The following is a 13,393-nucleotide window of genomic DNA, read 5'->3' as shown; positions in this document are numbered from 1 at the left end:
TGTTTGTAAATAAAAAAAATCATTCAATTATCAATGTTATGTTGACATGCGAAAAACGTTTATACCTCTGTGATATTTTGATAATTTGATTAATATTGGTATATGATGTGTTAACGTTTTATTCTTGTATTATTTGTTTACAAAATAAATACAAGATATAAACCAAATAACTTTTCTCATATTTCATTACTATGCTTATTACTGATGCATATTACTGATGCTTGTTATGTTGGGAAAAGAATGTTCTGGTATGCTACACAAAATTAAGATGAAAAGCTTGGATAAGAAATTTAATAAAAATGTCATCAACTATCCATGACCATTTTTTTTAACGTTTTCATTCAGAATTGGTTAGAAATTCTGTTAAAAGTTGCCTGTGTTTTCTCTCTTTTTATAAAGATATAATTCATAAACTATGCATGTGCTTCTCCTAAGAGTGTTGCCTGACTTTGAAGAATTATTCTCTGATTTACTTCTCTAATAAATTTTCTTGTTTATAAACCGTTTATTTTATAATTTTTTTTATTGGAAAAAATTAAATAAAACAGGATATCTGTAAGTATTTTCACTTAGAATATCATTTTTAATATTTTTTTCCATAAAAGTTTGTTCCATACACAATAATTTAATGTTCTTTGTTTACTTAAAAAAAAATTCATACAATTGTTTCTGTTCATTTCAAAACATGGTTTCTTAATAACTAAAAAAAATTTCAAGATATGTTTTCAAAAGGCATTTTCAGGGAATTTTTATTTCAATTGAATAAAACTCAGAAAAAGAAAATGCTAATTTTTATTTCAATTGAATAAAACTCAGAAAAAGAAAATGCTAATTTCAAACTTACAAACTAATGGAAACAATTCCTGGTTGATCTCTTATATAGACAAACTAGTGGGGATACCTGGAATTACTCAGGTATGTGGAGGTGTATTTTTTAACCAATTTTTTTATATTTGTAACTCGAAGGGTCAAGCTTCAAAACATAACCGATTTCGTGAAAATCCGTTGCCCCTGTCAAAAGTTTTAGGCAGAAACACACACATACATACATACATACATTTAAACAGACAGGTGAGATTTATATTATAGATGTGCAAACAATATGAAACCGCTCCTGAAAAATATGTGATCTTCATTCATAACGTCTTTTTTTTCCATTAAGGGAATACATGTAAAAACATGAAGAAAAAGTTTTTAACCCGACATCTTTTTCCATCTTTTCCTCTTACTCTTTGGTTTTCAGTTTTTATTTTTTCTCATTATTTCATGCCCTTGCCCTATTTCGATATATCTAATCATATGTACACTTATGGTATCAAATAGTAAATCTTAACAAAGCAAAACTTATCAAGATAAGAAAAGCTCAACACTATTAAGAGGAGCAAGCAATCAAATTAAAATGAAAGAAGAGGAATAAATCTGTTTTCAAACTGGAGAGCCACAGTCAAAAATTTTCCCCACTCTCTATCTGTGCCTAAATCAAAACGTAGATTCCATGAACACAGTTTCTTTCTTAGAACAGCACACCAGTGGAACTCTGTTCCGTTTGCCTGTTTTCCACCTGACTAAACTTGGATGTCTTCAAGTCCAACGTAAACAAGTTCCTGATGGGCCGCCCCCTTAAGTAGACGCTTTATGAAATCTATACACTAACGTACTGTACATGCAATAACCCTTATCCCTTAGTGGCTTCCGGGCCTTGATAAGTGGGGACCTCCTTGTAAAAAAAAAAAAAGAAAAAAATTTATATGTAACTTTGTTGTAACATCGGAACAATAATGAAAAGTTAAGGGGAATATTAAGAAAAAAATCTCTTTAGGCCATGGCATTTTGAAGCTGAAAGCTTTTCATCAGAAGAGAAAGGTCAGTATTATAGAAAATACAAATATAGAAAATCTGATTTAATGACATTTAGATTTAAATGAGAATGAAAGAATAGGATAATATGGTAAATAGTAATTGAAAGTAGATACAACATATAAGAGTAAATCGGAAGGGTAGTGTGTGTATATATATGTATATATATATATATATACATATATATATATATATATATATATATATATATATATATATATATATATATATACATACAGACCAGCCGAATAATTTTCCCCTAATTTCTCCTTATTGTACTGATGATGTAGTAAACTTATATATAACTTTTATTTCTCATCTTTCATTTAATATAATCACATAGGAGACTGAACTTTTAAAATGGACGTTATATAGTTTCAGATATGTTTTCAAACTTCAGCAACAAATACTAAAAAAAATTAGTAACATTAAAAAATATTACCTTTCAATTTTGTTTTGGTTTAGAAAACTTATTCATTGAGTAATTAAAAAATCCAATTGAAATGAGAGAAAACTATAAACTTAATTTTTCATGATGCTCACAATTATATCTTAAAACTTCCATTGGCAGATATCTATTACACCACCACCCTTACTGGATTTTTAAGAAAAAGACTTCAAATTTGATTAAGAATTAAATCTTCAGATTATAAAGACATAATTGTTTTGAAAGAGATACCTGTTTAACCTTCTGAGGAGATAGGGTACATTTGCCGTGTTAATTTAATATAAATACTGTTCCTATTTGGACATTTTCGGACTATAATTTAGCTGTTGACATTTTACAATTTTTTATTTTTTTGTAATTTTTAATGATTGTTCTCTTCACAAATCTCAAAATGATAAAGTGTTCTGTTTTACAAGAGTTAGAGAGACAGATTTTGGAAGGAGTTTGACTTATAAAAATGCTGCGAATTAGTTGAATTGTTTTTTTTTTATTTTAAAGAATCAACACAGTTTGAATATTAGATTTAAAAATAAGGAATTGGAATTGAACTTTTGAGATCCTATGAATCTGAGTCTTTGTTTCAATTCTGCAATAGGGACAGAAAAACAGAATTAAAAAGGATTATGAAAAAAAAAATGCTTAAACAGTAAAATTGAACTTTTGAGATCCTATTAATCTGAGTCTTTGTTTCAATTCTGCAATAGGGACAGAAAAACAGAATTAAAAAGGATTATGAAAAAAAAAATGCTTAAACAGTAAAATAAACGTTTCAGAACGCATGTTTGTAAAGTAATGTAAACGTTTCAAAAGAATTACTACACTTTTTTCTCAGTTTAATTTTTCTTTAGTTGTTTGTTCGTTTCTTTCTTTTTAGCTATTTTTTTCATCCTTTTTGTTCTGCTTTTTCCCTTTTTTCTTTTCTTTCTTTTTTTCTTCACATTATCCTTCCCTCTGACGTTCCTTCTTTATTTTTATGATCACCTGTTTTTCCGCTTTTATTTGCAATGAATGCATGTAGCAAAGAAATCTCTCTACTGCATGTAAACATTAAATATGGTTTTCACTTGATACTATTACAACTTTTTTTAATGAATAATGTGTGGGGTGATCTCTCCTCCATTCCGTGTCCTTCTCTTCACAAAGAATAATTAGACAAGTTTGATAGTTATAGAATCTAATTAATTAGGTAATAAGTAAATATATTTCTTGGATTTTTTTTTTCTGTATTGCATAAATCTTTCTTTTGTCTATATTCATTTTTTATCCAGTTATACAGTTTTATAATGTGTAGTTTAATCTCTAATCCTTCTGTTTGTATAAATCTTGTTTAATAGTAGCAGAGTTGAAACACACAGAGGGGTGCATACATATGGCAGAGGGAAGAGGGTAATTTCTACATGATGAAAGCGGGGTTGCTATATCAGTTGTGAGACCACGAGGGAGAGCGATAACATCCAAATATTTGAATTTGGAAAGTAACCTGCACTATATATTTCCCATCGTTTATTAAATAGTTTGCTTTGGCAAAATTTATTTTAAAGTAATAAAATAAATTAAACCTATTTTCTTCAGATTTGTTGAATTTTAACAGACACTGCCAGTAAGTAAACTGGATTTTTCTTCAAACACCTTTGACTTTTTATCAGTGTTGATTGTACTTTAGTTATTCTATTAAATGCTGTGTATTTCACCGTTTCCAGAGAGAAAGAGAGAGGAAAACAGAAAAAAAGCCTTCATGATTAAAAATTAAAAAAAAAAACGAACAAAAAGCTTATGATTACCATATTTGATAGGAACATTATAAGACCTTACTTCATCTACTATTATTATAGGGGACAGGTATTATAACATTTGTCTATATATCTCACAATATTTGTTATTCTTTTATTCTGTTGATAAAACGAAAGGGATGAGGTCTTATATTCCAAATAAATATGGTATTATTCTCATCACTTCAGGGAGGGGGGTAAGTCTTGCATCAATTTTTATTTCTTCATGATAGCATTATTGTTTTTTTTTTATACCTTTACATTTTTGATATGGTTACTGAAAAAAAATTTTTCAGTGGCCACACAATGGTGATTTAGGTAACTCTTGTTTCGCATTTGAACTCCACAAAACATATTACAAAACTGGTGAGTTGTTTTGGAGCATGGATGGAGGCTGTCAAGTATTAAAAAAAAGACAACTTCAAAAATCCAACCAATCTGAGTGATGTTTATTTAAAAAAGAAATTAAAAAAACAAAAAAAGGCTTTTCTCATTCACTTTTGAAATTTTTTTTTAAAACGTTGAAAATTAATTTTCTGAGAAACCTCTATAATCTTATTTTATTTCTTTTGACTGGGGAAAAAAATTCACTTGACAATAACCAAATCTCTCTTCTCTCTGAAATCTTCTTTGTTTATTATTAGGAATTCTGTTTATTTATATGTATAGTTTTTTTTTTTATTGTAATGTTTTAAAAAATTAGAAAACAAGCCCATATAGTTTTCTTTTCCTTCTTCTTCCAAGTATGCCTTAGCGAATGTCTTGTAGCTTTTTTCCCAACTGATACACTCTTTTCTTCATTTCTCATGTTTGTCAGTGTCGTCTTTTTTTGTCATTATTACTTCCCTCTGTTTCCATCTTTTTATTTTCTTTTTTAATTCAATAGGTTTCCACAGGACACCTGATGATTATTCCCAATCACCATTGCTTACAAACATTTAAAATGATACCGCAATATATAATTATTTTTTTTTTTAAGATTCCGAGTATGTCAGTTTCTGGAAAGTCTCTCCCTGACATTGGTTGTTTGTTCAAACTAAATTATGAAAAATTGTTCAATGATTGTTTTTTATTTTTCTTTATTGTTTGTACATGTGTTAGAAATGTCATCTGTATTTAAATTTAAAAAAGAACACAAAAAAAATCTTCATATTTTCCATTTTTGTCATCAGTTAGATCAATGATTTTCAACATTTTTATTTTCACACTAACCCGGAAAAAGAGATGGCATTTCCGTCGATCAACTTAAGAGATATTGTAAAAATGTTATGTAATGAGAAAAACTAAAGTGAATGATCTTTTTTTTTCTTTCTTTTTTGTGAAGGGAGTAACAAAAATTTTACAATGTTACGAAGGAAAGACAGCTTACAGCAAACTGCTGAACACAGCTATTTTTTTCAGTGAGAAAGGGAAATAACTCTGTGTGCTTTCAATCTCTTTACCCATTTTTTACTTAGGTTTATACTTCCTCATATAAGAATAAATGATTATCATAATTATCTTACTTTTTCAGTCATTGTAAGGTTTGTTCTTTTTAATTGTGATGTTGCTATAATCCGTCGCAAGCCATCATTCAGCGAATGTTACTATTGGCAGCATAAATGATTTTAAATGGTAAATGAGTCGAGAACAGTTTCTGTTTTTTGGATTACCTACTCATTCATAATCGTGCTAAACACTAATATTTGATAGAAGTTAATGTTAAGTTGATGTAACTATTGGTTGTTAGTAGAATAATAAAGGATTAAACATCTTATTATTTCAGAAAGTCCTGAACTGGAAAGAACTAATATAAAATTAAAAGTATGTTCTTAGATATGACATCTTAATCGTGTCTGAAGTATGAGATATCCGACACTTTTATTACTTTAATCACTACCAGTAATTCTGATAACTATTACTTATATCTTCTATTAAATAGTAGTTAAAATATTGTGGTGTGTCTATGGATATTAATAAATTCTTTCACTTACTATGAAGGGCAGGAGAATATTTCTCTTGGCGTTAGAACACAAGTTATGCGCACTTAACAGTCGGACTGACATATTACTACACTCTTTGTTGTATTTACTTTTCTATTGAATATATTTTGCTTCCATTAAATACAAAGTTGTGTTTTTTCCAGACCCTTACGTGACCATAACAGTTTTTGATTACTTTCCCAACTCTATTTCCTTTAAAATAATTTGTCACTAATTTCAAATATTCATTGATCACACATAAAAAATAAACATCCGTGTGTATACATTCTCCCTATTGTAAAAATCAATGTGGTAGTTTTAAAATTAGTGCTGGATCACAGTTTTGCTTTAAAAAAAAAAAAAAATAAAAACATTATGAAAATGGTGGGATTTTTTTACCACTCCAGTTAATATCTCACTGCTGATGCAATTCTATTCCTGTATAAAGGCCAAGTATCCCTAAGGATGGAGTACTCCTGCCATATCTGGGCAGGAGCTGCTAGAAGTACCTTATCTTTCCTTGAGTACAAAATAGATTTCGCAGCCTAGTAGGGGATGCCCTTTTCTCTTCTTTGCAATCTCTTTTTCACAGAAGAGACATGGTGAGTCTGTCTCTGCATTACCATGCCAAGTGCTCGTCTGAGCTCCAATCTATGGCCCCTCTGCCAAATTTTCATGAAAAACACTCATTTAGCTGAACCCACTATCAGTAATTTTCCTTATTTTTTATCTAAACGTAGATTCCATAAACAAAGCTTCTTAATACTGCATGTCTGTGGAATTCTGATTTGTTTCCCTGCTTTCCAACTGACTACAATTTGGTCATCTTCAAGTCCAACATAAACAAGTTCTTGATGAGTTGTCCCCTTAAGTAATCCAGTTTACCAAATTTCCATTACTAACGATTACTATGACATTTTCCCATTGACTACTATACATTCATTTATCGTTCTCCTCGTATGGCCTGTGGGCTTTGATAAGTGGTAAATCCTTTATAAATTATTTAATTTCAAAATATGCTCTTCCATATATTTTGGATTCTTATGTCTTCAATGGAATATTAACTATTTTAATCTTTGCGTTAATATTTATATTCATTGGTTTTTAAATTAGTTTTGTTTAAAAATCATGAATTTCAAATCAAGAACAAAGTCCAAATATTTTTCATTATATTAGACTTGTTTACGATCGTTTCAGACACAGATGATTTAGCCATATATGCAATAAGATAACTTCAAAAAGACAGTTCAATGTTTCATAAATTATTTCTTCAAAGGGTTTCAGGTATTTCAATTCTTCAAAGCTAGTTAAACAAATTGTAAATTCTTACATTATCACATAAGAATAAAAACTTGATTAAACCTAGAACCCCATCTTCTAACGTAGACCCCTACTACCAGGCCTCCTTCTCCAACATCAGGGGTTTACATTCCAACCTTCCAGAGGTTGAAACACAATTACAGGAGACGAAACCGAACATATTATTTCTAAGCGAAACTTGAATAGGGCCGACCACTTCCCGAGATGAGTTCATAATTAACGGATACTCTAATTCAACAGCTAAATCTGACACCCAAGATCGCCATGGGCATGGAATATGTGCCTACATTAAGGATGGCTTCCCGTGTGGCAGGGATATCTCTAGAGAAGATCCTAATTTACCCTATATATGCTTCAGGGTTGAACTTGCTAACACCACTGCATTTATATTTGCCCTCTATAGGCCCCACAACAGCGGAGTTACTATCTTTAAGAGCATATCTGAGAAAATAGACCACATACTGTCTTCACATCCCTCGGCTAACATCCACATCTGTGGTGACTTCAACGTCTATAACTTGGAATGGCTAACCCATTCAAATAAGACAGATGATGAGGGGAGGTTTTGTCATGATTTTCCCATTGATTATGACCTCACTCAGATTGTTCACGAACCCACCCGTGTGCCCGATACACCCGGTCAATATGCAAGCCTCCTAGACCTTTTTCTCTCAACTTCCCCTGAGCTATGTTCATGTTCCGTTCATTCTCCTCTAGGATCCTCCGACCACTCCGTCGTATCAGTTAAGATAAAAACGAAATGTAAGAAGTCCCCATACGTACCCCTCCACCGAACTGTATATCGATACTCTATGGCCGACTGGGATAGCTTCCGTACATTCATATCTGATTTACCTCTCTACTTCATGTTTAAAAAGGAAGTGTCCTCTATAGTATCAGACCTGACCGAATGGTTAATTGTAGGTATAGACCAATTCATACCATCTAAAAAATTCCAACAAAAACCTAACAGCCAGCCATGGTTCTCTCCAGAATGTGCTGCTGCTATCGCGCACAGAAATCACTTTTTCCATAGCTACCAACGTAATAGATGCACTGAGACTAAAGCTGCTTTCAGGACTGCTAGCAACCACTGTAAAAGAGTAATAAAAAATGCAAGAGAGCTATATGCCCAGTCTGTTAAATCCAAGGTAGCTGATCAGCGGCTTGGTTCCCACCAGTTTTGGCAAATAACAAATAGGATCCTGAACAGAAGTGTGCGTTCTATCCCAACTATTATCAATGGACCAGAGGTCATCTCGTCAGTGTCAGACACGGCCAAACTATTTGCAAAGAACTTTGCAGCTAATTCTACCCTATGCGACGAAGGCCATCAACTCCCCATATTTCCTCCTATAACACAGAATAAGCTAGGTAACATACAAATATCCGTGCATGAGGTCGCCAAGCTAATCAAGAACCTAGATTCCAGTAAAGCAACTGGCCCTGATGGCATCCCAATTATAGTGTTAAAAAAGCTTCAACCAGAACTTGCTCCCATACTTACGAAACTATTTAAGCGCTGCCTTAAGGAGAAGTGCTTTCCGACTCCCTGGAAGACCTCATCAGTTTGCCCTGTATTTAAGAATTCAGGTGATAAGTCATCTCCCTCTCAGTACAGACCAATAAGTCTCCTGTGTGTTATGAGTAAGTTGCTGGAATCCATATTGAGAAATAGTCAACCACCTCAGCAGGAATAACCTTCTTAGTGACACACAATATGGTTTCCGCTCTGCAAGATCTACCGTAGATGTGCTGACGGTTATATCCCACAGGATTAGATAATCTCTTGACAAAGGCTTCCTTTCCTAGGGCAATTGCTCTTGGCATATCAAAGGCCTTCGACAAGGTATGGCATAAGGGCCTACTTCACAAGATTTCCAGCTACGGTATAACTGGAAATGTTTTCTCAATCATTAAATCATTTCTCCCCGATAGGCTCATAAGAGTAGTGGTAGATGGACAAAAATCGGAGGCCTGCAATATAAATGCTGGAGTCCCTCAGGGGTCAATCCTGGGCCCAACTCTCTTCCTGATCTACATCAATGACCTCCCTAAACACATACTTGCGGGACCAAGAGAAAAGACCACCCTGGTTTTTAGTCTCGAGTGTCCAAGAAAAGAAAGCCAAAGCTAAGTAAAATCTTTAACTGTTTAGCATGAAATTTAAAGCAAATATTCTTTACATTTCCAGGCATATTGTAACCGATAATTTTCTCCACTTAAATAGACCATTTCGCAGTTTACAAATCCCATCTCACTTAAATAATAAGCCAATGCTATAGTAAAGATAAACTCGGTTAAAAAAAAAGAAAAAAAAAAGAAATTATGCTAATTTATTTAGAGGATATGAAAACTTTATTTCAAAGTCATTTCCACCGTGTTATAAATCCAGACTTATTGCATGTCCAATTATTGCATATATTTAAAAAAAACATATAAATAATTAGATTTACTGAGTTAAACCTGAAACTCTACCATTCGTTAATTTATTGATGGTTTTTCCTTCACGGCGGTTTAACTTATTTCAACAAATCCTTACGGTGAATATGACTTAAATTCTTTTCGAAAGCTGTAGTAACAACTGCACATTTCCTTTTCAGTTTTTCCGCTTTTCACCTTGTACGTTATATATGCTATTATTTTACGTTATATATGCTATTATTTTATTTCCATCATATTTGTTTGGAACGCGTATTCAATTGTTAACATTAATATCTCTGAAAACGATACACAAGCGAGGAAACATTGTCGCGCCGCCAAATGGAAAACTTTTCACTAAGTGACCCCCCTCCCCCTAAAGTAGCCTACCCAGTCCTCTACTGAATAGATAGCATCTTGGTACCACAAATGCCATTTGACCTTGCGGGGCCAAGAGAAACAACCACCCGGGTTTTTAGTCTCGAGTGTCCAAGAAAAGAAAACCAAAGCTAAGTAAAATCTTTAACTGTTTAGCATGAAATTTAAAGCAAATATTCTTTACATTTCCAGGCATATTGTAACCGATAATTTTCTCCACTTAAATAGACCATTTCGCAGTTTACAAATCCCATCTCACTTAAATAATAAGTCAATGCTATAGTAAAGATAAACTCGGTAAAAAAAAAAAGAAATTATGCTAATTTATTTAGAGGATATGAAAACTTTATTAAGTACGTTACTTAATATAAATCAGCCATCGCAAGGCGAATTTTTTTTTTTAATGTTAATTTTCTCAATTAAAATAACATTAATAAGATATCAGTGACCCCCCTTCCTTGTACACTGCCATTTCCTTTCCGGACACCTATGCTCTTGATCCCTTGATCCATCATTTCATCAAAATACGAAGACGATGGGCTCCTATGTCTGACACAACATTCTATCAGTCTGTACAATTGTCTATAAACTGATATCATCAAAAATTTGATAAGCTGTTTTAAATTTCCTCTTTTGACAAAATCGCCAATCGAAATGCAGACGGGGTTTCCTTTACAATAGAGGATAGAACTGAAGCAGTATACTTAATATGTACAATACGTGCGTACTAAACTAAACCACCTTTGTAAACTATATATAATCGCCTGTACTGAATCCTCATCAGCTCACAACTTTCTGTATCCTCAGACTCTTAATTTCTTAAATCTTATATCACCAAGACATCCTTCTGAATAGATACAAGAATTCTTCTGAGCAGAATAACATCCAGTGATCATATATCTAATCCTCATGAAATTGCTTATATCACTCTGAATATTACCTTAAATTTTATTTCTATCCCTAAGCTAAGTAGAACACCTCATAATACTCTATTCAACTACTTTTAAAATTAGATACACCCAGTTGCAATATTAGAAGTGCTTCGTCCCTGACCTAGACTACGGACTTGTACAACAAACCATGAAACTATTGTACCTAAAATTCCTCTCAAAACTAAAAAATACTGCTGGTTGTATACTAAGTACCCCCTATAGATACTTTACCTCCAAGATGGCTGCATTGTCTGTTTTGCATGACAAACCTTTTTATTTTTTACTTAAATTCTCTTTCTCCTGATCACTAACAAATCAAACTGCTCTATTTCTCAAGTTGCCACTAAACCTAATCCGGTCACGTAACTTAGAGGGGTCCTTGCTCTCCGCCCTTGACCCTAACAGACTCGTAAATCGATACCCATTAACAACCAAAATTTCCTAGGCATGCTCCTGATTAAAACTCCTAACCCATAACCAAGCTTCTAAGTAAATACTTACTAGCCATAGTCCTATACATTGACTTAAAGTAATCTATAATGAACAGCAACCATTAATATCTCTTTATTAAGAGATAGTATTGCAATAATCATTACACAAACTAAACCGGTACTCATTGAAATAAAAAACTTCCGGATATTAAGAGAAAGGCGAAGTCATTCTCCTTCGTTGTAGTCTAAAGGCAACTTACTCAAATTGTCCAAAATTCCATGCATTCGTATACAATAGTACTTATCCATCCATCTATATTTAACTATATTTACAACATATGCAATAACCTATATCTATCAGGTATAACTGTACTCCATATCAAATGTTCTCTTGTATCTATACTGGGCATATCTTATCTTTCAGTCTTACTAAATATTCGGTTTGGGCACCAAATCAGAATTTCTAATAACAAGTAAATCATACCCTAACACTTTATCCTAATCCTAAACCTACTAAACCATATCAAATCATCCATTCCTAAACTTACAAAACTATATCTAACCATACATTAACTCGTCTCTCTCAATCCAATACTGTAGCAAATTTAGCTGCTTCCACTGCACGAATTTTGACCTATACCTTCTCCCAGTAACAATGGAAATGGAAGCATAGTAATGCCCTTTTTTAACCAGGTTACCTACTAAAACCAGCCCATATATTTATTTACGAAATTATACATGACTCAAAACTTACTGTTTTACCCGTACTATATTGCACTCGCATCTCATGCCCTGCTATCATTTAAAATATAGTTTGGGCACAACTCGTAGTTCAATTCTTAACACCTACTCACACTCTAATATTATACTAGACCCAAGCTCACATGAATAAAAAAAAATAAAAAAAAGGAAAAATAAAAAATATATATATACAAAAGAGAAAGCCTCAAACCAAATTATCTCCTCCTAACAAGCCTCCTTACAATCATAGTTGCTTACACTGCATGAGCTCTACTCAACCCCTTTATCCAGTAACAATGAAATAACAATGTCCCTAATCCACTTTGAGGAGTGTAACTATTTAGCAGATATAACCTCGACAAACTAACCCAATAACATTAACTAACCAGGCGGGGTCGCAGAAATACCTGGATTAGAACCCAGGTGCGGAGCAAACTCTCTCAGTGGTGACGGACCCAGTAGATCTTTCCAGATCATCCGTCTAGGAGAAGGAAAACTCTGAAACTAAACCAAAGAGGAGGGACGCCTCTTCAGTCTTGGATGACAACCTTCCTAGAGCTGGTGACTCAATCAAATTACCGGTTTGCAAACCTAAAATGCTTAAGGAGTAGATAGGTCCTGCCTATCGCCCGGCTTCCATACTCCTTCTTTGCCTATTAGTCAGGCGCAGAGATCGAATCACAGTGATTCGACAGAAACACCCAGTGGTAGATCTTGTTTCTTGTCTAGGGCAATGAACGCCGTTTCCCTACTCCCAACACACCCCACCCCTAAAGCTGGGCACTTGAGAATGCTTGAGAACCAAATATGCCTGAGCAATTAGATTGGGTTGACCTTCCTCTGATGGGTTGAGGGTACCGGATTGACAGTTACTGGCTGCTGTTTCTGACTGGTAGTACAGGAGCACTAACTCTTTGGTAGCGCTTAGAGCTGCTGCTCCATCAACAGTTGAATAATATCGGGATGTTTGCAGTGCCATGGCGCGCATGGAAAGGAAACCTGCACTCATCCCCGGTGGGCTTTCCTGAGGCCACAGTCCTAGTTGATGGAGGGTCAGCTGATGGTCTACTTGTGATGCATGTGTGATATTCTGCATAACCTCCTGTTCGGCTTCCCCTAACCCAACTGAAACTCG

Source organism: Euprymna scolopes, chromosome 39 (genome assembly GCF_053919585.1).
Source record: "Euprymna scolopes isolate OS-2025 chromosome 39, ASM5391958v1, whole genome shotgun sequence".
In the NCBI taxonomy this organism is placed as follows: domain Eukaryota; kingdom Metazoa; phylum Mollusca; class Cephalopoda; order Sepiida; family Sepiolidae; genus Euprymna; species Euprymna scolopes.
This window is presented reverse-complemented; position numbering follows the sequence as displayed.